The following is a 24,608-nucleotide window of genomic DNA, read 5'->3' on the forward strand; positions in this document are numbered from 1 at the left end:
CTATAGTTACCTTTACACTCCTATTAACCAATAAAGTAGACATAATAGGAGAAAATAAGACATTTAAGACACAAATACGACTCTCACATGTTAGCATTGGGAGAGTTCCTTGTTTTGTTCTGGACGGCGTACTTCCTGCCGTGGCCGTTGTCTCATCAGTGTGACATGTGACCAGTGTAGCAAACTACATATCATCACATCTTTGAATGCGTCCTCTGGATGCCTTGTATTTGTGTATTCTACCTCATTTATGCATTTTTATGATTTCAATTGCTTCATTTAGGCCAGGAATACATCAAATTTGCTTGAATGAGCATTTAAAAAAACTGATAAAAGGCCACAAAACAGCGGTAGATATTTTATTTATTTAATTTTAAAATTTGAAGTGGCGAGGGACAACGGTATGGGGGGGCACCCCTCGTTCACTTATGAAACTTAAACTGGTCATATTCTATGGATCCTATTGTCATCTCTACATCTTACAGTTTGTCATCTGCTCTCTGTGTCGCATGTGGAGGAGCAATCGCATTCACAGTGAAAGTTTATGGAATGTTGCTGTGGAGGAGCGATTGCATTCACAGTGGAAGTTTATTCAATGTTGTTGTGGAGGAGCAATCACATTCACAGTGGAAGTTTATGAAATGTTGTTGTGGAGGAGCGATCGCATTCACAGTGGAAGTTTATGGAATGTTCCTGTGGAGGAGTAACTGTCAGCCATGCTGCACTCGAGCATGAGCATGTGTTTGTTTCAATGTTAGTCAAACCCCTCCCTCCTGAAGCGGTAACACCAAACGGGGAGTGGTCACGAAGTGGGCGTGGTCAGATTATTGAGGAATGGACAGTGGGATGCATTTGTGGGTTGTTGTTGTATTACAGCACGTCTCCACAAGAAATCCATAGACCATTTCAATATGCACACATGACCCCCGCCCACTCCCCCCCTGTTGAATGTGTGAACGTGCAGGTCAGTAAACACAGCCTGGAGTGGAGGGAATTACACTTATGTGTCACATGATGCACATCCTTTCATGGCCGCAAGCCTCTAAGTGCTTACTCGATGGGGGTGCCGGGGGGGTGGAGCGTCGTGTTTTTTAAGCGGCAATGCAGATGAGTGCAGCTTAATGCCACAAAGATGACCTCATTGGTCCGTCGGTCTCTCCGCTTCTTTACCTTGGCTTGATGGAGACGCTTCCTTCTCTCCTTTGTGGCTCACTTCCTGTTTCACGCTCGAGTGCTTCCCTGACTAACGTCATGGACTGGCAGGATGTCGTATTGGTGTGACCCCCGGATGCAGAGACACAAATGAGTCTTTATTACACAGGAGAGAAAAACAGCAAGTGTAAAAACAGACAAACAACAACATATCCCACATGTTCGAACGGAGACAACACCAGCGGGGGGGGGGGGGGGGGGGGGGGATGTCATGAAAAACAGCTTTTCCATTACCAAACACACACACACACACACACACACGCACACACACACACACACACACACACACACACAGGTGTAATGTGCATGTGAAATAGTGAAATAGTCCCTGCAGCAGGTAAGCAAGTGCTTTTCATGACAGAGACAGTGTGTGAAAATGAAGCCTTGTTTACACGGCCGTGTTTACATTTTGTCCCAATTTTGTGTGCCACTGGCGTGCCGATGGGTAAGTTGGTGTTAAAGAGGCATGAAGCATGAGTAAACTGCGCGGGGCTGCGGGCCAGTGGGCAAAGAAAATTTGGAAATGTTCAAAATTTGCGGGATGCAAGGTGAACGCACCGCGACCTGCGTGCAAACAATGCGGGTGGTGCGTATCAAAGCGTGTCTCATTCACACAAATGACTTCACTTTCCTGGCACTTCTTGGAGCGAGTTGGGGGGAAATTCTGTAGTCTGTAGTTAATAACGAGTCATAATGCCCAAAGTGAGGACAGCAGTTCCTCTCCCACACTGTCCACGACGGCTTTTTTTCTTTAGTTTATTGCCTCCTTCCTGCTCTTTGCACATTCTTTACCTGCAGCTGCTAGAAAATGTAGACTTACCTTTTTTATTGCATGAGCTTCTTCTCTGGAGTTCAATATCTCGTAGGTCCCGTGCAAATAGAGGAATTAATGCAGCTGTAGGGGTGATGCCGGCTCTTGTGTGGCGTCATGCGGGACAGAGCGGGGCCGAATAATGCCAGGACTGCATCACGGATGCGGGAAGCGGTGCTGACCATGTCATTTTGTGCCAATGCGCACCATTTTTGGTCATGAATTGTGTGCCAAGTGTGTCATTTATGCGCAAACAAAACCCAAAGTCTTCACACGTTTCAGGCGTGCTTTAAGGGACAGCTCAAAGTTGTATGACTTCCCCATCAGCAGTGTCGTGCATCAAGGGTGACTTTTCCTCCACTTTGTCCGGGACAATGTGGAGACAAAGTACGCGCAAGTGTAAACACGGCTTTAAGAAGGCATTATTAAACGATGTAGGTCAGAGCTTCCACAATGCAGCCGCTCATCACACCAGCAGGAAGATGAGAATCATGTATGAAATGTGTGTGCGTGTGTGTGTGTGTGTGTGTGTGTGTGTGTGTGTGTGTGTGTGTGTGTGTGTGTGTGTGTGTCTTAAGTAGTCCATGCCATGCTGACAGCCCTGGTGCTCCACAATGAAGACCCCCCCACATGTGCTGGGTTCTTCATGGTCTTAGTTTACTAATCCGTCGACAGGAGAAGTAAACGATCATCAGCGTGACCATCTGGAAGCCATGCAGGCTCTCACTGGACAACACAAGCGTTCCTTTTCGCATCGCTTTCATAACGGATGCCGTGAGATCAGGAAGTCCGTTGTGGAGAACAACTTCCAGGAGACGAAGCTCATTGCATCATATTTAATCATGCAACCTGCTTTTTTCCCAAAACAAGGAATGAATAAATGATGGCTGCTTTGTGGTGGACATCAGTCCAAATCGATATTTAAGCAAACTAAATTACGTTACGTATTCTTGGCCGCAATCAGGGGTGCCCAAACTTTTCTTAAAATTACGAAAATGATATTTTTCCTCATGTTATAAATAAAATTGCATCCTTCTTTCTTGTTAGAAAACTATTTTTTTCTCTTAATGTTTCGACTTGACTTTCTGCTGTTTTCCATTTCTGCTTTTTTTGGTATCATTTTCAGAATATTTCAACTGTCTTCTTGTATTTTCTTTAATATTTCAACTTCATGCTCTTTCTTCATACTTTTGATTGATTTTCCCATTTTTGCTGCTGCTCCTGTTGTTGTTTTTTCCTCGTTAAATTACATTTTTAGACTGTACCCCCGGCCAATAAAATTACAGCCGCAGGCCGCAAATGGTCCCGGGCTGCACTTTGGACACCCCTGGCCTAAATGAAGCATTTTGCAAACGTACAAATGTTCTAAATGATCAAATAGAGTTTAAGGCAATACTGTGTCATCCAAGTGTCGGGTGCTGTGTCATCCAATGAAGACACTTTATTCTTCCTTTGTCCACACTATCTCTCTGCTCTTACGCTCGCTCGCTGTGGAGCTCCGTCCGGGTGACGCTTCCTGACCCCCCTCACGTCTGGTGATGACATCACATGGACACTACATCCAGTACGTGAAGTACATGAAGTACATGAAGTACAGTGCATACTGTACTACGCACAGCCTGGGTGTTTGGAATGTTTTGGTTTTGAGATGTTTGGAATTGTGGAAGTGGTAAGAATCCTTAAATGAAAAGTGCACTTTTTTGGCAATTAGCTGCCTCTTTTTTAATCTGTTTTTCTATCTTTAGAAAGCACAGAAAAGAGAAGGACGTGTGTTCATGTCTCACATGAGGATTGTGGACGGTGGGCAAAATGCTCCAAAAAAGTGCACTTGTCCTTCACGATCAAAGGCACTTTGGGGAAAAGTGGGAGGGATTCTTGCGACGTGAAACACGGATAACCCGAATGCTGCTTTGGATTTCAGTCGGAAATTTGTGGAATTTGGGAAAATGTGTGACTTTTTCATCTTGTCCCAAATGAAGTGAACATTTTGCTGTTGGATTGTTTCAACGGGTTGAGAATCGTGGATGTCACGTCACTTCCTGTCCTGCGCTCTTATTTTGGAATGCCGCACTTCCTGCTGGGGGTAAGATGCGACCGCTTTACCCCAATTGTGTGGAATTGTGTGCAGCTGTGTGCTGCAATTCCAGTGATTGGGTTTCATTGCCTTTGTTTTCTTCTCCTTGCTGTTGCGACTTCACTCAAGCTTTCCTCTGCTGCTTCACCTGCACCACCCTGAGGGCCCCAATCTATTCAGGTACCACAGAAGGACTTTTATTTGCACGATGCCGGTGTCTCGGCATACTGGGGGTCATGCATTGGACAGCCACACCGCAGATCCTAACAGTGGAAGCGATATCAAAGAAAATCAGGTAATTCCAATACGGATCTGCCAGGACTGAAATGCGCCGATACTGAAAACATGGATTAGTTATACATTTTCCAATGTATTTCTAATGCTATTGGCTAATAATACAATGCTATCATTAATAGTACCGTTGGCCTGACCTGCTGTATAAAAGGGGAAAAGTCAGGACAATTCCAGGGTCCCTTGACTGCAGAAATCGTCCGATACCGATCGATCGGAGCACCCCAAGTGAATACTCCTCAGCACTCACATGATAACACGAGGCAGCAAAAGAAAAGAAATGTTTTAGTGTGTGGCGTCTTCTGGGGGGGTGTTTTAAAGAGCTGCATTGTTTGTTTCCTGGTAGAACTTGAAATGTGTCCAAGCATTCCCCAACACGTTCACCTTTTCGCTTCAAACTTTTCACGTTTTGCTTGCGCTTCCTTTTGCATGCAGATGTTGCTCACAAAAAACAAAACCAACAACCCACCAACAGATGCCCGCCTCCCACGAGATGCCACGTGCAAGCATTCCCACTTGTCTTGAAACAAGTCAGCTTTATTAGACACCCGCCGCTGATGGTTAGCTGGCGTGCATGCTAGCAGAGCGATGGACGGTGTCCAAACGAGAGCCACACAGTGAAAAATGAACCTGAGTGAAGCAGGACATTTGGAAGTGCTAGCAAGTGATGTTTATTTCATCTCAGCTTTGTCACGTTGGTGGAAAAGCATTTCATTACTCTTTGCTCTTTTTGTGTAGTTTTCCAAATATTTTGACTTTCTTCTTAAAGAACTTCACCTCATGGCTTTATTCCATCATAGAACTTTTACCCAAACTTCAACTTTATTTTGTTTTGTTTCTCATGATATTCTTTTTTTCCCTTTCGTATTTCAACTCTGTGCTACGAAATGTTTGTCATATTACGAGTTTCTTCCCTTCTAACTGACTTACTTCTCTCTAGAATGGGACTTTTTTTCTCTTCATATTTGAACTTTTCTCATAAAATTCCAGCAGTTTTTTTTCCATTTCTGCTGTTATTTGTTTGTTTTTTTAAATTTCCCAACTATTTCAACTTTCTTCTTGTAAATCTGAATTTATTTCCATTTTATTTACATTTTACTCCCCTAATATTGTAACTTTTTCCCCCAACCTAATTATCCAGACGTTACCACCCTGTTTTGTTTTGTTTCTCATATTTTGACTTTAAAAAACCTGCTTTATTTCTTGAATATTTCAACTGTATGCTGCGAGAATGACGTTACTTTTACTCATAATGTGAGGAGTTGATTCTTGTACAATTGTTTTTTCTCACTAGAGTGTGACTTCTTTTCCTCCTAATATGTTGACTTTATTCTGGTAAAATGTCAGCTTTTCTTTAAATTTCTGCTTGTTTTTTGTCTTTTTTAATTTTGCAAACACAGTCAAACCTGTCTATAGCGGCCACTAAAGGGAAACGGCAAAAGTGGCCGCTATAGTCAGGTGGCCGTTATAGACAGTTTGGCGGCCATTTTGAATTTGTGTCTGTGATTAGAAGCTTGTTGTGTTTGCAGATACATATAATTATACTGTTACATGTTGACCAGTAGAGGGCACTGTGGCACTGTGGATAAAAGTTGTAAAGAACTACTAGATTGATAAACCGCTGTTAATAAATCCATTAAAGTGCATCGGCGACGTGAGTCTCTCCTTCCCCACAACAAGCGGCATTACAGTATTGACCAGTGCACACCAGGAAATAAACGGTGTCACTGTCTGCAACAAGCTCCAAAGAAGACGGCTTTTTTATGTGGAACAACTGACAGTTTGTGTGGATCTTGTGAATGATTGTGACTGAGCTAGGACTCAGTAATTAAAGTCTACACACGACGGCTTCATTGATTGAAAAACAAAACTTTTTCGTGCATGAAGCTTCTACTTGAGTTGGTAATTTGGCCGCTATATGCGGTCAGATATTGACCAAGGGAGACAAAATGGGTGGCCGCTGGCCGCGTTGGACAGGTGACTGCTATACACAGGGTCTATAACATGTACATTTGCTGCGGGGGATATTTCAGTGGCTGCTATAGGCAGGTGGCCCTTCTATAAAGGTGGCCGCTACGACAGGTTTGACTGTATTTCAACTTTCTTCTTCCACAACCTAAACTTTTTATTATGTTTTCTTTGTACAAATTCCGACTTTAAAAAAATAAAAAATCTTTAATTTAAAAATTCTATGCTACTAAAATGACATTATTTTCCTCATCACATTACAAGTTTACACTCTTAAATTGTGAGGGTTTTTCTTGTTAGAATATAACATTTTTCTCTTTAGTATTTTGACTTTATTCTGGTAAAATGACAGCTGCTGTGTCCCACTGTGTGTGTCAGCCTGCATTTATTTCTCCTTGCATGCCTTCATTTTGGTTTCCATGCCTTTTATTTTCTTGTACTTCCGGTTTTGCTCCATCTGGTTTTCCTTTACTTTCCCGTTTGCTCGCACCTGCTGCTAATTTGTGTTTGGTGATGTGGTTCAGCCTTCGGCGTTTGTCTGGACTTAGAGGAGCGCACGTTTTGCGTGTTTCTGTTGCCGGGTCTCCTTTTCTGCTCTGCTGCATTTATTGATGAAATGAGTTTTACCTGCACTCGGGTCCCGTCTCTGCATCCTGAGGTCAGCGCCAACACAGCACCAGGCCACGGCCTGCATACTTTTTCCATTTCTGCTGTTTCTTTCTTTTTTAACTATGTTCTTCCTGTAATCATTCCATCTTAATTCCCAAATATTTGGACTTTGCTCTCACTTACTTTACTTGTAACTGTTAGAAAATGATGTACTTTTTACAAATATATTTCAACTCTATGCTCCTCATATTATAAAATGCTGCCTTTTTTGTTTTCATATTTTGACTTTATTTTTGTAAAATGACTGCTGATTGTTGCCTCACCCTAACCGTTTATGACATCATAGAACGTGCCGCCGGCTGATTTAAAAAATAAAAAAAACAGCGGCAGGCTGAAAATGGCCCCCGTGCCACACTTTGGACACCCCGGGCATACGATACGGTGTTGCTGCTCACGTCCAAGGCATCAGTGAAGATCCATCTCACCTCCTCAATGGACAATAGCGGACATGTCGGCCTTGGCGGACATGATGGACAATCGGCAGAGGCCCCACCCCCTCGCAGACCGCTGGCCTGGAAAGCCGATGCCGAACGCTCATATGGCGCCGGCTTGATCTGCTTCCTCCCATCGTCTGTGTGCTAATAATCCTCCTGCACTTAACGCCATGAGCTCATAGATTACTCGGGGGGGGTTCTAGGACTCAAATGGAGGGTTTAGAGTTGAAGACCCGCCATGCTTTGCTGGAGCTTCCTGTCCCTCAGGCTTTAGCAGCGGACACCACTCTTGTCATAGCGTGATGTGTTGGTCATGTGACAAGGGAGCGCCATCCCCGGGATGAGTGGCGGGAAAAGCCTTGGGGGGGCGTGTTAGCGGATGATGCTGATGAAAGTGTTGATCTCGCTGCGACAATCAGATGCTCCCGCCGGCTGCCAGCAGGGGGCGAGAGCGAGAAGGAAGCGCTACCTCGCTAACCATGTGACTTAACCCTGGCATCGGGACCACAGGGGTGCGTTCCCTGGCGGGTGGTCCAAGAAGGCATCTGTGGGCTCCAGCAGAGACGATGGAGTGCAGATGCGATGCTTTCAGCGTGTGAGCTGGCGATGCAGCATGTTCTATATGCGGAGGTCTCGGCTGTGGGCGGAGCCGTGGGCGGGCTCTGTTGGTACGGAGGAGGCACGAAGCCATCTGTCAGATGCACCCCGAACATCTCTTTTAATAGCGGCGCCATCAGAGGCTGCCAGCAGCTCTAATTGGCACGAGGTGGGAGTTGACGCTAGGAAAATGGCTGCCACGCTGCTCACCCCGTGACTGCGGCCTGTCAGTTAGACAAAGTCAGCGCCGCCCGGCGAGTGGGCGGGAGGGAGAGAGAGAAGGTTTCGTTTCCTCTCTTTATTGCACTCACTGCTCATCTCTTAGTGGCCTTGGTGCCGCTACCTCGCGCCTCGTGAGACCATCTTGGACTTGGTACCAGACCGGTTCTAATCTGGTCTTAGTTGTACACTGTAGTTTGGTACTAGACTGGTGTCTAGCTGGGTACTATACTGGCCCTAGTGTGGTACCATAGTTTGATACCATACTGGTTTTAGTCTGGTCTAGTTTGGTACTGTAGTGGTTGCAGCCAGGGACTAGATCGCTACTTTGGTTGTTAGTGTCCTGGTTCTATTTCAATTATTGGCCAATCCGATGCAGTTACAAACAGGAAGTGGAGGCCTGAGTGCTCACCGCGGGCCTGCATGGTGCGCCATCTCCACCATCACCACGCCTGCTTGCTTTCACGTTTCACGTGCACGCTCCGCTCACTCGCAGAGGTCATCGTGTTGCCTTCAGGTGCTTCTGACATGCCGCCAACTGCGAGTCAAACCACAATTATCACCCTCACTGTCCCTGGAGAGTCCATTTTGTAGTCCTGCCAGCGCCCCCTGGAGGCTACTGGTGCTCCTCATGACAGGAAGTCAGCTGACTGCTTGATGCCGCCTACACCCACACGTGCACGCACGGCGTTCTCCAAACTTGGAGAAAAACTGGAGCAGACTTTTTGTGTGTGTGAAGTTTCAGGTGACAGGAAGAGGAAGTTGAAGTGTCTTTAAGTCGCGGCGTTCCACACCGCAGAAGCTGTTCTTCCCTTCGGAGGTTTGGACGCTCGGAACGCCGCCCTGGAGAGCAACGCGGGCCCGGGCCTTATCTCAGGGACGCACATGTCCCCCCTGAGGGAAATCAGGCCGCCTCCACCTTGGGCACGGTGCTCAGGTGATGAACGCTTTGTGCGCTCGCCGCCAATCAGCCCAGCGCAGCCTGGAGTCACGACTCAGCACTTTCACACTAAACTACTACAAACTCTTATTTTGAAGGGCTGTCTGCTAGCGGCTTGACTTGGTTGACTTGTTCAAGATGATCGCTTTTTCCGTTAATCTCATCAGCGGGCGTCAGATCCCAGAGGGCTGTGGCAGACGGGGTCAAAGTTCATGTTGGTTCCTTCACCAGCAGTCTTGTGCGCTTACACTTAATCTTTTAGTACATAAGTGCACACATGCATACTTACACCTAATCATGTAGTGTTTGCAGTTGCACCTTGCGTAATTACACTTAATATTGTAGTGTATAAGTTGCACACTTGTGCACTTATACTTACTATTGTAGAGCATAAGTGCACACTTGCGCACTTACACTTAATATTGTAGTGCATAGGTGCACACTTAATATTGTAGTGCATTTCAGTTATAAATGCATAATTACAGTTAATTTTTTTAGCACATAAGTGCATACTTGCATACTTACACCTAATCATGTAGTGTATAAGTTGCACCTTGCATAATTACACTTAAATCTTTTACTGCACACTTGCATACTTACACTTAGTATTGTAGTGCATAAGTGCACACTTGCATACTTACACTTAATGTTTTAGTGCATATGTGCACACGTGCATATTAATTTTTAGCGCATAAGTGCACACTTGCATACTTACACCTAATCATCTAGTGTATACTTGCACTGAATTTTTACATGTAGTGCATAAGTACATACTTGCGTACTTAAATCTCATCATATAGTGCATAAGTGTACACTTGCGTAGTTACGCTTAAATCTTTTAGTGCCTAAGTGCACACTTAAACTTAATCATGTAGTGCATAAGTGCACTCTTGTATAGTTACACTTAATCTTTTAGTGCAAATGTGCACATTTGTGTGCTTACACTTAAACTTTGAGGGCATTAGTGCACACTTGTGCACTTATACTTAATATTGTAGAGCATAAGTGCACACTTGCACACTCACACCTAATCATGTAGTGCATAAGTGCACACTTGCGCACTTGCACCTAATCATGTAGTGCATACGTGCACACTTGTGCACTCGTGCATGTCCCTTGTCTGCGCTCTCCTGAGTGTCTTTCTACTTCCTGTTGGTGTGGGCTTGTGTTGTGTGTATGGGGGTGGGAGGGGGGTTAACACACATGCACGTACATGCACGTAGGGTCAGAGTACTGGTGAGTAGGTCCAGCAGGAAGGAGGAAGGCCGTTGCCGCGGTTACAAAGCATCATAACAAAGCGCGGCTCATGAATAATTGAGGGCTGGTGCTTTATTGGAGCCCTTCAAAGACACGCAAAATAAACCCAGGACAAACATCAATTATGCAGCAGAACCCACTAACCTCTGCCCACCCCGGAAAGTCCCCCCCTTTAATTGGAGTGTGGACTTGTGGTCTGGGAGGTGAGCGAGCGGAGGGAGGGAGGGCGCGGCACTCGTATAATCTAGTGGGATATGTATTGATACAGGAGGTCATTGATCGGCCTTCTTGTGGAGCCCCCACAGGGACACGATGGCGACACGCACACGCATGCACATGTCATCGACACGCAAGTTCACTATCATTTCACGTGCAAGTTTACTTTTATTATCTGTACCTTTTTTCAAAGCTCACAGTCTATTTTTACACTTGAATTCATCATCATGACTTTAAACGTCGCTGCAACGCGACAGGAATTTGTTATTGGATTTTTCAGTACGGTACGGGGGTGCACTCATTTCCCACACGCTGAATTTGGATGACTACCTGCTTGGAGTTTGCACTTTCTGATCTTTCATTTTACAAATCATGAAAGGAAAAGTGCACTTTTTTTTAAAATCCTCCACAATCCTGACCGCATGTGAGACATGAACTCTTTTCTGTGCCTTCTAAAGATAGAAAAACAGCTAAAAAGCTAATAATTCTACATGACGGTAAAAGAATAAATAAAGAGCAGTGCAATAAATGTATAAACTAAAGTGTAAAGCGTATAAGATAAAGTGTAAAGTATAAAGTGTATAAGCTAAAGTATAAAGCTCATAAGCTAAAGTGTAAAGCGTATAAGCTAAAGTGTAAAGCGTATAAGCTAAAGTGTATAAGCTAAAGTGTAAAGCGTATAAGCTAAAGTATAAAGCTTATAAGCTAAAGTGTAAAGTATAAGCTAAAGTGTAAAGCGTATAAGCTAAAGTATAAAGCTTATAAGCTAAAGTGTATAAGCTAAAGTGTAAAGTATAAGCTAAAGTGTAAAGCGTATAAGCTAAAGTGTAAAGTGTACAAAGTGCGCCTGCGTGGCCTCGGCCAGCGTTGTCATGCGTGTGCATCCTGCACAAATCAATAAGGCACATCTGAACTTGATGATATTAAAACATAAGAATTTAAACGTGTGGGTGAGAGCGCTGTAAATGCCCCCCCAACACCCCCGCCTCGCATGCTGCAGATCACATTTCAGCATCTTTGCCATCTTTGCTTTTGGGAGCAGATAAGCCTGGATGATCCGCAACAATAAATAGATCTGCGAACGAGCCCGCTCGACCACCCCCCCGCCCCCGCCCCCCAACCTCTAATCTCTGCAATTTGCCGAGGCAGATGACATTTTCATGAGCAGTAAAACAACGCAGCCTTGAGGGACACGCGGAGATCACAGCAAAGATAACGTTTCTTCCCCAACTTAGTCCCAATGTCCCCCCCCACCGCAGCCCTCCTGGTAGCCCCCAAATACTCCAATCCTTTTCCTGGATTGATCAATTGAGTTAAGCCCTAACCCTAAACTTAACCTTAACCTTAACTCTTCCTTTCAACCCAAACTGCTCATCAATCCATCCTTGCCTTTTCTATCCCACCGCTCCTCAGCAGCAGAAGATGGAGCCTATCCCAGGTGACTTGGACTGGACTGCTTTCCAGCCCATCCCAGGTAGCACACCCGTGGACCTGTACACTACACAGTTACACACCGGGGGTGTTTCATGCTAGCCTGGGGGCCATTTGAGGCTGTTGTTTTGTGTTTTTATCAGTATGTTCTAAAATATATATTTCAACCAGAAACCCCCCCAAAAGAAAAGAAAAAACAGCAACAATTGAAAAATCAGCAAGTCAAAATACAAAGAAATATTAATATTAACAATGAATAATTATTAATATTAATATTAATATTAATATTAATATTGACCGGTTTGGTGGTGGGTCAGTGATGGTCTGGGGAGGCATATCCCTGGAAGGACGTACAGACCTCTACAGGTTAGATAACGACACCCTGACTGCTATTAGGTGTCGGGATGAAATCCTTGTCAGAACCTACGCTGGTGCAGTGGGACCTGGGTTCCTCCTGGTCCACGACAATGCCCGACCTCATGTGGTTAGTGTATGCAGGTAGTTCCTGGAGGATGAAGGAATTGATACCATTGACTGGCCCCCACGTTCACCTGACCTAAACCCAATAGAACACCTCTGGGACATTATGTTTAGGTCCATCCGGCGCCTCCAGGTTGCTCCTCAGACTGTCAAGGAGCTCATGGATGCCCTGGTCCAGATCTGGGAGGAGATCCCCCAGGACACCATCCGTAGTCTCATTAGGAGCATGCCCCCACGTTGTCAGGCACGCGTACAAGCACGTGGGGGCCACACAAACTACTGAGAATCATTTTGAGTTGCTACAATGACATTTTAGCTAAATGGACCAGTGTGCTGCATCATTTTTTCACTTTCGTTTTTGGGGTGTATTTGATTTCCCCCCTCTATAGGGTGATCATTTTCATTTCTATCAAATGATGTGGCATCATTTTGTTACTAATACATCACCCACTTATTATCAGGAAACATATTCAACACCATTTCCCCCCCAGTTTAGATCTGATGTGTTTTCCAAGTGTTCCTCTCATTTTTTTGAGCAGTATACATATATATGTATATATATATATATATATATGTATATATATATATATATATATATATATATATATATATATATATATATATATATGTATGTATATATATATATGTATGTATATATATATATGTATGTATATATATATATATATACATATACATGTATATATGTGTATATATATATATATATATATATACATATACATGTATATATGTATATATATATATATATGTATATATATATATATATGTATATACACATATATATATATATATACATATATATGTATATACACATATATATATATATATATGTGTATATATATTTGGAATGCTTTGTTTTGGAAATGAGTTTGAAGAAAACCATTTCATATTTTTAGAATCAAGTTAAAATTACAAAAATGAAGTTGAAATAGTTATTAAAAATTAAAACATCAGAAATGGAAAAAAACTGCTGTAATTTTGAGAATAAAGTCAAAATTTGAACAGGAAAAAAAGTCGTATTCTAACAAGAAAAAACTTCTGAGGAAAAATGTCTTTTTGTAGCATAAAGTTGAACTATTAAAGAAAAAATGGCATATTTGGAAAATTAGGTTGGGGAAACAGATTCAATATTTCGGGACTAAACTCACAATTACAAAATAAAATAAAATACAAAAAAGCCCAACAGCAAACGGCTGCAAGTTTGCGAGAATAAAGTCAAAACATTACGAGAAAAACGTGGTATCCTGAGGAGGAAAAAAGTAGGACTTTTCCAAGCATGAATCCATGGAATTCTGCAGAACAAAACATTTTAGGAGCGCTGAGTTGGAATATTCCAGAAAAAAAGTTCTTGGTTGAAAAGTCATCATTTGAGAAATCACATGAGAACCAAAGAAAACCAAATCAAGCTGTCATGTTTGGAAAGTGAACGGTTGTTGGAGTATTTGTATGCGTGTGTGCAGTATCAGTACTGCGTGTATGCAGTATCAATGTGCAGTATCAGTACTGCGTGTATGCAGTATCAATGTGCAGTATCAGTACTGCGTGTATGCAGTATCAATGTGCAGTATCAGTACTGCGTGTATGCAGTATCAATGTGCAGTATCAGTACTGCGTGTATGCAGTACAAACAGTACAGGTCACGGCGGTACTGCGTAGTCCAGGCTGAGGAAAGGAAGGCCTCGCTAGCGTATTTACGGGGTTGAGCTGAAGCAGAGATTGATGGTCCTCGCGTGGACAGGAAACACTCGCCATCTCTCGGCAACGCTTCCACGTCCCTCCACGCCGCCCGTCAGCGTGCTAATTCATCTGTCGCCATCCCGCCCCTCCCGCCGCCTGGAAGGGGCTGACGGCGGTCCCGGTGTCGGTCACGCGGTAGGACTTTCCCGTGTGTTTGCATTTCACTCCTAAAAGTCATCATCCGCTTGTGCTTGCTTGGCTTTGCTCGGGAACGAAAAGGAAACAAACGGAGAGCTGAAGGCCTTCAAAGTAAAAGTGCTACGCTAGCATAGGAAGTCCCACGGAAGCGTCTTTGAAGCACGTTGTCTCCAACACGGAAGACGGCGGCGTCTTCCTCAGTCGGTGTTTGCCTGGTTGATGACCTCCTGACAGCTCCTCTCCGCTCGACAGCGTCCTCAGATCGCTCTGAGGGCGCTGGAGACCTGGGGGGTCTCTGGGGGCGGGAAAGGTTGTCTCTGGAGGCTGAAGTCTTCGCATCCTCTTTTTCTTCCCTCAAGCGGTTGAGTGGCAAGAAGACGTTTCCTTGTCATGGGTGTCTTTGGCGCTTCAGCATCTTGGAAATATCTTAGCTGTCAGCTCGTGTTGTCTTTCTCCCAGTCCAAGAACCCAAGCTGCTACGTTAGCTTGCTTGAAAACACTCAACTTCTGCAGAAGGCGTCCACGTTCTTCACCGGCGACAGGAAGAACTTGTTCACGTGTCTTTCCCGTCATCGCCGGTGGAGCTAATAAGTCCGCTAACTGTGTGAGAATGTTGGAAAAAGAAGGACTGAGGCAGACTAAAGCGATGCAAGGTTGCCTTCCGGCGAGCGTCCAGACCCGCTGCAAGTGGCGACGACGCCTGGCGAATGAAATGTGGAGCTCCCGCCATTTCATTCGCCCTAAATTGGGAGCTAACTGTGTGGAAGCGGCGGACGTTCCAGCCTGCGTCCTCAGTCTGTGATGACAAAAGACGACGTTCACGTAGAAAGACCTCGGTGACACACACCGCCCCCCCCTCCCTGCGGACGCAGCACGGCCGCTTTGCATCCAGGCTGGAAAGAAAGCGAGTGGACCGAGTCATTTCCTTCAAGAGCAAGTCTGACTCCTCTTCATCAAGCGTCACATGAAGAAATGCTCATCACCACTCGTGATGCCCGCTGGCATCTCCAACAGAAGAACCTTCTTCTTCTCAAGCCGGGACTCGCGCTTCATAAGTCTTTTATTGAAGTCTTTTGGATTTTTTCTTTTTATTCTCTTTTTACTCTTATTCAAAACTCTTTCATTTTCTTATTTTTTATTTTGTATTTTTTTTGTATTATTTTTTTTTTACACTTTTGTTTAAGTGATTTTTTTTCTCTATACTTAGACTTTGAAGTGCATAAGAAACATGGTGCACTTAGTCTTTTTAGTGCATAACAAAAATTGAGCACTCTTCCATACTTGGTCTTTTAAGTGCATAAGAAACATGGAGCACTTCCATACTTAGTCTTTTTAGTGCACTAGAAAAATGGTTCACTTGGTTTGAAGTAAATAAGTGTAGAAGTAAGCGTAAGCATGAGCATAAAAATGGCGCAATGGATCTAAAAAGAAAAATGACAAATAAGTGTAAAAATAATAACAAATATAAATTAAAATAAAGACGATTTAATAAAAGTGTAAAAAAAAATGCGTTAAATAAAAACATACCAAAAAAAATGACTTCAATGCGTAAAAATAATAGAAATGACTTCAATAAAAGTCTAAAATAAAAAGAAATGAACAAAAATGTAAAAACATGAAATAAAAATAAAAATGACTTCAATAAAAATGGGCGGCGACAATGTAGGTGAAAGGTCGAGGCCATTTCCCTGGCGTGGTCATCCCGAATAATCAAGTCAAGTCGCACCGAGGCCTTTTGCACGCAAACAAGAAGGCTTCCACTTCTGTCCCGGACTTTGCAGCACATCAAGACTACTACTGATGGACTCCGGGGGGGATAGCGGACGGGGCCAAACAAGATGGGGGCATAGATGGACGGCACGCGGTGACATGATCGGACCTGCTCTCAACGGAAAAGAGTCGCCATGGTGGCTCGAGGCCAGATGACGGCGTGATGACGACCAGATGCTCGCCGCTGGTTTTTGTTGTAAAAATGATGATTTCTAGCAGCCAATCAGCATTTACATCATTTACTCCTGAATTCTGATGGAGTAAATCATGTAAAATGTAGTAATGTCATCAAGCAAGCTGATCTCACGGTACGTCCTATTTGAGTGACCAAAAGACGCAAACGAGGTTCTGAGAGGAGCCAAAGTCTTCCTTCCACATGAAGGACAGCCCGTGATGGCTGCCACGGAGGGGCGGAAGCCTCTTTGTGACCAATTAGGCTTCAAACCAAAGCCTTTGAGCGCCACTTCCTCTACTTGCGGACGCGTCCCTGTGAGAGCGCAGAGACAATGCGTCCATTAGCGTGCGCTCCGATCAATACGCGCAAGATGAACGGCCGCCTTAGTAGAGCGCACTTCCACACCCCCTCCCGCTCCAAACCCAACCTTCATTTCCTGTGCAGGACAGCGCGTGCACGTCCTCTAACCGGATCAGCGCACCGCGTGGCACACACGTGCACACACACGTGCACGCTCCCGCAGAGCGCCCGTTATCTGTGAAATTAATGGCAGCAATAAGCGGCGGCAGCACGGAGACGGCAAGTGATTAGCAAAGCAATCCGCCTCTTTATTACATTTACAGGAACAAAGACGCAGTTGGGGCTGCGCTCGCCAAGACCGATGGTCCGCTCGTCCTTCAGGAGGACGCCCGCAGCATCCGGCAGCAAAACTGCTGGAAAAAAATCCTTCTGTGGGCAAACAAGCATTGGCGCACTTGTGTACTTACACTGCATACGTCTTTTGAGTGCCCCAGTGTGCTCGTCTTTGTACTTACACTTACCCTTTTCAATGTGTAAGTGTGCATCCTTTTCAGTGCAGCCCTTTGAATATACAAGTATGTGTGCACTTTTGTACTTAAGTGTATGCTTGCATACTTACACTTAGCCTTTTGAGTACATACTGTAGGTGCGCACTTACCCTTTTGAGTGAATACGTGTGCACTTGTGTATTTACACGTATCCTTTTGAGTGTATAAGTGTGCAATTTCGTACATATACTTAGTATATTGAGTACATAAGTGTGCACTTTTGCACTCACACTTATTTCTTTGAATGCAGATGTGTGCACTTGTGTACTTACACTTAGTCTCTGGACTGCATAGGTGTGCGCTTACTTAATACACTTTAGTGTATGTTTGCATACTTACACTTATCCTTTAGTATACTTAAGTGTGCAAGTATTTAGGCTTTTGAGTGCACAAGTGTGTGCTTATATTTACACTTATCCTTTTGAACGTATAAGTGTGCACTTTTGTACTTAGTATGCTTATCCTTTAAACTGCATACATGTGCACTTAGTATTTAGAGTGCAAACATGTGCACCTGCATACTTACACTTAGTCTTGAGTACATAAGTGTGCATTTGTATACTTAGTTACTTTTTAGTGCATAAGTGCCCACTTGCTTAGTGTTTTGTGTGCACTTGTGTACTTACACTTAGTTTCTGGAGTGCATAAGTGTGGATTTGTGTACTTACTATTAGTGTTTTAGGAGTGTGTCTCAAAATACTAAGTGTGTCCACTTAGTATTTTGAGTGCATACGTTTGTGCTTGTGTACTTACACTTAGTCTGTTGAGTGCATAAGTGTGCATTTGTGTACTTACTCCTACTTTTTGAGTGCGTAACTGTTCACTTACTTAGTATTTTGTGTGTACTTATCTGTATCCCTTTTGAGTGTATAAGTGTGCAGTTGCATATTTATACTTAGTCTCTTGAGTACATAAGTGTGCACTTTTTCACTTACTTATTGCTTTGAATGCATATGCGTACTTACGCTTAGTTTCTTGAGTGCATAAGTATGCATTTGTGTACTTAAAGTTTAGTGTTTTGAAAAGTGTCCACTTAGTACTTTGAGTGTATATGTGTGCACTTGCAGTCTTAAGTGCGTAAGTATGTCCTTGTGTACTTACACTTACTTTCCTTAAGTGTGCACTTAGTCTCTTGACTGGGTAAGTGTGCACCTACTTTGTTTTTTTTCTTTCTTTTGAGTGCATTGTGTGCTTGCGTACTTACACTTATCCTTTTGAGTACATAAGTGTGCACTTGTGTACTTTTTTGTATTTTTTTTGAGTATATAAGGTTAAAATGAGTGTGTGCTTGCGTGCTTACACTTCTTCCTTTGAGTGCATAAGCGTGCTGAAACTGAGAAGTAGGATAAGACACATTTAGCAGATATCGATATCGTCAATACCAGCCTGAATTTGACTCAGTATGGGATGGGAAATAAAATCAGTGGTATCGCACAAAACGACTACGCAGAGCGGCCTTCTGCCTCCACCAGTCATCTTTTTTACTGACTGTTGTAGCAACTTTTATTGTTTGATAAGACTCAGTTCATTAACGTGTGTGCGTGTGTGTGTGTGTGTGTGTGAGGAGGATGCTCTCGCTTAAAGTGTCTGTTGGACAAATAGTGAGCACATAATTGGTCAGTTTCAGTTAGCATGTGTCAGACTTTAATGATGTGAATGTTTCAGTGATGCTGTCACTTCTTCTGCCAAAGCGTTTGTGTGCGTGCATGCGTGTGTGTGTGCGTGTGTTTGTGTGTGTGTGCGTGTGTGTGCGTGTGTGTGTGTGTGGTGCTGACTACATTGAGAGGAAGATCAGACAGACCAGCCTGTGTCACAAGCAGAGACCCTATTTGCATGATTGGACCAATCAAATTACTTTTTTGACTCGCCTACAAAATGAAGAAGTGTTGCAGATTGTCATGTGACGTCTTGTATGGCATCAATTCCACATCGTGCTGTGGAGTTTCCAGTACACAGCGAATTCAGCAGGCCTAAATTGACACTGTAGGAGTTAATCTCAACACTTTCAAAGTGTCCCATGGGGTCCACTCTACAAAGTGTTATTTTAACACTTTTGAAAGTGTAGCCATTTTTACACCATTGTAGAGTCAATATTAACTATTTATATAGTTAAAATTTAACACTCCTCGACACCAACCGGTGTTGCATTTTTTTAACACTAGTGTGAGGTGTCACAAATTAATTCTCTTAAGATTCACTTATTAACTCTTATAGTGTCATTTTACTCTCAAAAGGAGTTGCAACATCAACACCATAAAAGTGTTAATATACTACTTCAAAATAAAATTTAAACATTTTTTAAAAATGACTAGTTGACTGTTTCATACATTTTATTCAAAAACATTTCATTTCCAACAGACAGCTTAAATAACAGCAGGGCACAACAGTATGTTTGCTTTTTGACAACTGTCATTAGAGTACTGCTTGTCAAATGGTCTGAAATGAGTCAGTTCATTTAAAAACATGACAGAAAACTCAAGCATTTGGTCTTCTATGCAGTACGCGTTAAACAGGTCATCATAGTACATTGTTTCTACATTACAGCTATTGTAAAAGCACATTCTTTGTGTTTTATTATATCACAGATCTTCTTGAACACAGGTAGATCAAAGCTACATCCAGTACATTTGAACACACCAACATGGTAATCTATACCGTAACTTCTCACCCACAGCTGTCATCAGGTTGAGGTTCAGTTCCTGACAGCAGCTCATCAATGTTCTGCTTTTGCGGGAGAGTCTTGAAGTCTGCAATGACTTTTGGTTTGAAGACAGTTGACCACTTAGCCAGGAACCTCTGAGATACTTCATCACCAAACATCATTGAGAAATCCTGGTCAATCTATGAACAAGACATGAATATTTCATATACTGTAGGCCTACAGGTTTACAAATGGTTGACGTAATGGGTAATCTAATACTGAACTAGTCCAAATACTCAAGATTTCCTTACCAATCCAGGAACATCAAGGAAGCGAGGGAACACATTGAGAACAGACGATGATACATCTTGTGCTTGGATCATATTCTGTCGATACTGGAAAGTTGTTCTCATCTTCTTTGACCACGGATTCATCAGTTGAATGTCTTATTGTAGATAGCGCCTCCCTGCACTCCTCACCAAACAGCTGTTGACCAGTTAACAGATGTTCTCCTCTGGTTTTTGGACCATCATGAAGAAACAGTCTTGGAACGGCTTTGAGAGCCAGGAGAAGTGTAGGACACAACAGTGACTGGGTGGAGGGAGCAAGGATCAACCAACCTTACGATTTCTGGACGACCTGCTCTACCTCCTGAGCCACTGCGGCTAAGCTAAGCATCCTATGAACATATTTGAAACAAGAGTTTAATACAAACTACACACCTAAAGGAAAAACAAAAACAGTACTTTAGGTTTTACATTGAAAAGACACTTACAAATCCAGGTTTGGAGAATGGATCTTTTAGGTATGGAAAACAAGTCACAATTCTCAGGGCGTAATTTCTCATCACACATGATGGCGGAACCCTCCTTTCAAAACAAATCATAGTTAATGATCACAGACAGAACCATTCCCACAGTACATGGTCTTACATGGAATGACTGTTCTAATGGAAAGGGGGAAGTTCTTCTTACCCATGCAGCTCCATCATATCTGCAACCAGGATGTTCACCATCTGTTTACACCTTGCATCGGTTAGTGTTTCAGTCTTGGTGCACTCCTTGAAGATTTCCTCACCTTTCGAATTGGCCCTCAAAACACCACCGACTTTCTGCCAAAAATATTAAAATGATATACAGTGTGTTCATGGGAATTCAAGAGGATTTTTCAATAAAACAATGTCATGCATAAAAACACTACATATCATTGATAATATTAATTTTACATTCATTTACTCAAAGCTTACCCGTCATGCTTCATCCTGATCCATTGGTTCTGTTGGGTTCCTCTTGTGGGCTGAAGGATAAATTGTCGAACCTAAAGAATGGGATGTAGTCGGCAAGAGTGGAGGCTCGCACCAACTGGCAATAACTGGGGTGAAGGGATAGTGGAGTCTACACATCTCCATCCACCTCTGAGAATAAGAATAAATAAAATAATAATATAAAACATCCTACTAAAATAATTAAATAAATATGGAATTGCCACAGTTGCAGGGCTTATTATGCATTGATTAAAAAAAAAAGATATTACTTACCACATTCATGTAAGACTCCAGCAAAGGTTTGCTGTGAATCAAGAAGAAAAATAAAGATGCATCATTCTAAAAAAAAAAATTGTGTAGTTCACTTCCAACACACGCCTGACAATTATTTTTAAGTTAAAGTAACAATTAGAGTTGCCAACCTTGATATCTTGTATCTTGTACAGCATATCAAGTCCTTTGCTGGGGGCCAGCAGGCCTACGTGTGGGGGATCCTCGTGCCAATTAGCTAGTTAGCCATTAGCTCATTAAAAATGAAGACAGTATAATGAAGATATAACGTAGCGTTCACTTACTTTTCCAAATGTTGCACAGGCAGTGCCGATTCAGCTCACAGCAACACTAAATAGAAAATATATCTTAGCAAAAACACGAGCTAACATTAGCAAAGGCTTTGGGTGGAAACAGCTGCCTCAGTTTATTAGTCTTAAATATCACACCAAAAAGTAACGTTTTTTTATGTGTAAACAAGGTACAACACAATTCATTAGTTCATCTACAGTATTTAAACGTTTACTTACCTACTGATGCAAAATGATTCCTAATTATCAACTTCTTCCATCAGCAACTGAGGTGAGGGGTGGAGTCTAAATGAAATGTCCGTGGGCGGAGCTTAAGACACGTGAACACTGTTAGGTGTTAAATGGGGTGTGGAAGTGTTGAATGTCTTTATTGTGACACTAACAAGATTTGAACATTTTCAACACTCCATTTTAACTACAACACTTTCATGATCCAGTGTTAAATTTAACATTTTTAAGAAAATGCAGTGTTAGATCAACTCCAAATAGTGTAAGATTGACACTCCAACTTCAAGATTCTCATCAACACCAAAAAATTAACACTCCTCAATTTGCTGTGTAGAAAGTGGACTTGGAAGCCAAACAACAGGAAGTCAAACAGCGTCATGGAGGTTTCATTGAGCTAGAAGACATTGGACGGTGGCGTCGTGCAGAAATAGTGCGGCTCCAAAGCCAGCAGTACCTGGACTGAGGGGATCCGTGTGTGCATTTTGACGGACAGCGTTCCAATCTGGCGTCTGGGAGTTGGGAGCATCCAAAGCGGGTCCTTTGTGTTTCCTGACGGGGATGAAAGGAACTTATTGAAAGGCTCAGCTCTTGGCTCTAATCCCTGATAGCGGGGTTTATTTGCGGCCCCGCTGGCACGTGTTAGCCTCGCACTCCGTTTGTTAGCGGCTGACTGGAGGTCTATCTCCTCTTCCCAGGTGGTTCTGATCCGCCACACGCTTTCCCCACTCCTCATCAACAGCACCCCCCACACCTCCACATCCCTTCCTCACACTTCCACATCCTGCTGAAAGTTGCTGTGGACTTGAAGGACGAGAAGCAGGGTTAGGGTTAGGGTTAGACCTAACAGCTCTAACCCTAACCCTAACCCTAACCCTAACCCTAACAGATCTAACCCTAAACCCTAAGCAGATGCTAAGAAGTTATACTGTATACAGTATGCTGTATTTCAAAAAGCATATTATTAATAACAACTTCAATCTTTGCTTTTTTCCCCCCATTTTTGCTGTTTTTTTTTTTATATTTCCACTTTCTTCCGAAATAACCTTTGTACGTTTTTTGACTTTATTCCCATCACATTATAACTTTTTTGCCAACTTAATTTTCCCAAAATGTGTTGTTCTGTTTGTCTCTCATCATATTACGTCTTTTTTCATGAACATTTCAACTCTATGCTACTAAAATGACATTATTGGCCTCCCTGGGGGGGGGTGTTCAGGGCACGACCGACCGGTAGGATGCCTCGGGGAAGACCCAGGACACGTTGGAGAGACTGTCTCTCGACCGGCCTGGGAACACCTCGGGATCCGCGGGGAGGAGCTGGACAAAGTAGCCGGGGAGAGGGAAGTCTGGGCTTCCCTGCTTAGGCTGCTGCCCCCCCAACCTGACCTCGGAGAAGCGGTAGAAGATGGATAGATGGAAAACTGCTTATCTTTTGTGTGAACAGCTTTTAGGATTTTTGAAATCTAACCCTAAAATGCAGATCATTCTCCAGTAAATTAAATTCTCTAAAAATAATGAAAATAATCCAAATTATTTAAAAAGGAAATGAATGGAAAAGGAACTTCCAAACTTTTCCCAGCGAGGGCGGCATGGAGACAAATTGGAGGCTCAGTGACTGATTAAATGTCTACATGCACCAATAACTGCTTCACTGTCATGAATAAACATGCAAACGCCAAAGTGATGTCATCAATAATGAAAGTGAGGTCAGGATGGGAGCGTCTTTATTCAGACATGAATGAAATCTGAAGGGGGGCTTCTTTATTTACGATGCGTCATCAGGAAGTGATCGATGAGACACTGGATGCAGCCCATCAATGAGGGAAATGGCAACACGATCAATACTCATATCAGCAAACAATGAGCTTTTTATTAGCCAACACCGTGATCGATTATCTTAATGCGCACTCTGCTCGCTAATTAGACCAACGTGTCTTTTTAATAACAGCGTGGGGGTCAGAGGTCAGCACGTTACTTTTCACACGTTTTCAATTCGACGCGTCCTCTCAGGGACGGGAAGGATCAAGTCCATTCTTCACAGGAAGTCACATGCTGACCATGTCGCAGGCCCCCACCAAGACTCAACAGTCCATGTGCTGCATGTGGTTCGCCCCAATTTATCCATCCATCCTTTTCCTTCCGCTTATCCGGGTCACGGGGGCGGCAGTCTCAGTGGGGAAGCCCAGACTTCCTGGTCTCCAGTCACTGACCTGATGAAGCCTGCTTGGATGAGAGGCCAGACATCTTCTCACGGGCCGGGTGTGCTCACATTTCAGGCAAAGCTGCGACGCTCTGAGGGCAAACGCAGCAGTGATGTGAAAACGAGTTTGACGCCCCTGCACTAGATCATTTGTACTGTGATGGACTCACACGACACGTTTACTTGTCTTCTCATTCTCACTTCTATTCTGCTCTTACAGCATTTTCATGATGACTTTGTGGATTAGTTGGAGTCAGTCAGACCCCAAGACACTGGAGCGTGAGGTCGGCAGGCGGATTGGCGTAGCGTCTGCAGTAAAGCGGTCGCTGTATTGGACCGTCGTGTGAGAAGAGAGCTGAGCCGGAAGGCAGAGCTCTCAATTTAACCCCCCATCTATGTTCCCACCCTC

At 43.4% G+C, this 24,608-nt stretch overlaps 1 long non-coding RNA gene across 3 annotated transcripts; it reads right to left on the minus strand.

Annotated features, from left to right (window-relative positions):
- Window positions 1–19,646: 19,646 nt before the first annotated feature.
- Window positions 19,647–22,267, minus strand: LOC129190201 (uncharacterized). Of its 3 annotated transcripts, none has more exons than XR_008572953.1 (7): window positions 21,613–22,267; window positions 21,464–21,494; window positions 21,173–21,340; window positions 20,901–21,037; window positions 20,702–20,795; window positions 20,238–20,605; window positions 19,647–20,126 (listed from the first exon to the last, which is right to left on the minus strand). It is a non-coding gene; the product is annotated as an uncharacterized LOC129190201 (long non-coding RNA). The 3 variants fall into 3 exon arrangements; XR_008572954.1 differs by having other exon boundaries at window positions 20,238–20,412; window positions 20,547–20,605; window positions 21,464–22,267; XR_008572952.1 differs by having other exon boundaries at window positions 21,464–22,267.
- Between the last annotated feature and the right edge of the window lie 2,341 nt (window positions 22,268–24,608).

Source organism: Dunckerocampus dactyliophorus, chromosome 11, assembly GCF_027744805.1.
Source record: "Dunckerocampus dactyliophorus isolate RoL2022-P2 chromosome 11, RoL_Ddac_1.1, whole genome shotgun sequence".
NCBI lineage: Eukaryota > Metazoa > Chordata > Actinopteri > Syngnathiformes > Syngnathidae > Dunckerocampus > Dunckerocampus dactyliophorus.